Raw genomic sequence first — 2,500 nt, forward strand, 5'->3', positions numbered from 1 at the left:
CAGCAGGGCCAGCGCGCCCAGGAGCACATCTTTTTCGACCGTAAAGGGAGACAGGAGGCCGACTCACTGCCTCGGCTAAATGCAGAGGGAATTTCAGCAGGGCCAGGGCACAGGCATGGACCTTTTTCAGCTGTAAGGGAGGCAAGAGCAAGGTGCGATGTAGGTCCCCGGGGCCTGCTGGAGGTCCAGGTCCATGCCCGATGTGAGTAGCAGCAGGGCCAGCGCGCCCAGGAGCACATCTTTTTCGACCGTAAAGGAGACAGGAGGCCGACTCACTGCCTCGGCTAAATGGAGAGGGAATTTCAGAAGGGCCAGGGCAAAAGCATGGACCTTTTTCAGCTGTAAGGGAGGCAAGAGCAAGGTGTGATGTAGGTCCCCGGGGCCTGCTGGAGGTCCAGGTCCATGCCCGATGTGAGTAGCAGCAGGGCCAGCGCGCCCAGGAGCACATCTTTTTCGACCGTAAAGGGAGACAGGAGGCCGACTCACTGCCTCGGCTAAATGGAGAGGGAATTTCAGCAGGGCCAGGGCACAGGCATGGACCTTTTTCAGCTGCAAGGGAGGCAAGAGCAAGGTGTGATGTAGGTCCCCGGGGCCTGCTGGAGGTCCAGGTCCATGCCCGATGTGAGTAGCAGCAGGGCCAGCGCGCCCAGGAGCACATCTTTTTCGACCGTAAAGGGAGACAGGAGGCCGACTCACTGCCTCGGCTAAATGGAGAGGGAATTTCAGCAGGGCCAGTGCACAGGCATGGACCTTTTTCAGCTGTAAGGGAGGCAAGAGCAAGGTGCGATGTAGGTCCCCGGGGCCTGCTGGAGGTCCAGGTCCATGCCCGATGTGAGTAGCAGCAGGGCCAGCGCGCCCAGGAGCACATCTTTTTCGACCGTAAAGGGAGACAGGAGGCCGACTCACTGCCTCGGCTAAATGCAGAGGGAATTTCAGCAGGGCCAGGGCACAGGCATGGACCTTTTTCAGCTGTAAGGGAGGCAAGAGCAAGGTGCGATGTAGGTCCCCGGGGCCTGCTGGAGGTCCAGGTCCATGCCCGATGTGAGTAGCAGCAGGGCCAGCGCGCCCAGGAGCACATCTTTTTCGACCGTAAAGGGAGACAGGAGGCCGACTCACTGCCTCGGCTAAATGCAGAGGGAATTTCAGCAGGGCCAGGGCACAGGCATGGACCTTTTTCAGCTGCAAGGGAGGCAAGAGCAAGGTGTGATGTAGGTCCCCGGGGCCTGCTGGAGGTCCAGGTCCATGCCCGATGTGAGTAGCAGCAGGGCCAGCGCGCCCAGGAGCACATCTTTTTCGACCGTAAAGGGAGACAGGAGGCCGACTCACTGCCTCGGCTAAATGGAGAGGGAATTTCAGCAGGGCCAGTGCACAGGCATGGACCTTTTTCAGCTGTAAGGGAGGCAAGAGCAAGGTGCGATGTAGGTCCCCGGGGCCTGCTGGAGGTCCAGGTCCATGCCCGATGTGAGTAGCAGCAGGGCCAGCGCGCCCAGGAGCACATCTTTTTCGACCGTAAAGGGAGACAGGAGGCCGACTCACTGCCTCGGCTAAATGCAGAGGGAATTTCAGCAGGGCCAGGGCACAGGCATGGACCTTTTTCAGCTGTAAGGGAGGCAAGAGCAAGGTGCGATGTAGGTCCCCGGGGCCTGCTGGAGGTCCAGGTCCATGCCCGATGTGAGTAGCAGCAGGGCCAGCGCGCCCAGGAGCACATCTTTTTCGACCGTAAAGGGAGACAGGAGGCCGACTCACTGCCTCGGCTAAATGCAGAGGGAATTTCAGCAGGGCCAGGGCACAGGCATGGACCTTTTTCAGCTGTAAGGGAGGGAAGAGCAATGTGCGATGTAGGTCCCCGGGGCCTGCTGGAGGTCCAGGTCCATGCCCGATGTGAGTAGCAGCAGGGCCAGCGCGCCCAGGAGCACATCTTTTTCGACCGTAAAGGGAGACAGGAGGCCGACTCACTGCCTCGGCTAAATGGAGAGGGAATTTCAGCAGGGCCAGGGCACAGGCATGGACCTTTTTCAGCTGTAAGGGAGGCAAGAGCAAGGTGCGATGTAGGTCCCCGGGGCCTGCTGGAGGTCCAGGTCCATGCCCGATGTGAGTAGCAGCAGGGCCAGCGCGCCCAGGAGCACATCTTTTTCGACCGTAAAGGGAGACAGGAGGCCGACTCACTGCCTCGGCTAAATGGAGAGGGAATTTCAGCAGGGCCAGGGCACAGGCATGGACCTTTTTCAGCTGTAAGGGAGGCAAGAGCAAGGTGCGATGTAGGTCCCCGGGGCCTGTTGTCGTACCATAGGCACGAGTGGTGTGTGTGTGTGTGGCAAAGAGTTTCTGCGCAGTGTACCAGGGGCACGGGGAAAGGTTGTTGTACCATAGGCACGAGAAAAGTTGTTGTACCATAGGCACGAGAAAAGCTGTCGTACCAGGGGCACGGAGGAAAGTTGTTGTACCATAGGCACGAGAAAAGTTGTCGTACCATAGGCACGAGGAGAGTTTGTGTGGCAAA

The sequence above is a fragment of the Rhamphochromis longiceps genome, linkage group LG13, assembly GCF_057381845.1.
Source record: "Rhamphochromis longiceps isolate RC_006_pf linkage group LG13, R_longiceps_female_GT1.1, whole genome shotgun sequence".
In the NCBI taxonomy this organism is placed as follows: domain Eukaryota; kingdom Metazoa; phylum Chordata; class Actinopteri; order Cichliformes; family Cichlidae; genus Rhamphochromis; species Rhamphochromis longiceps.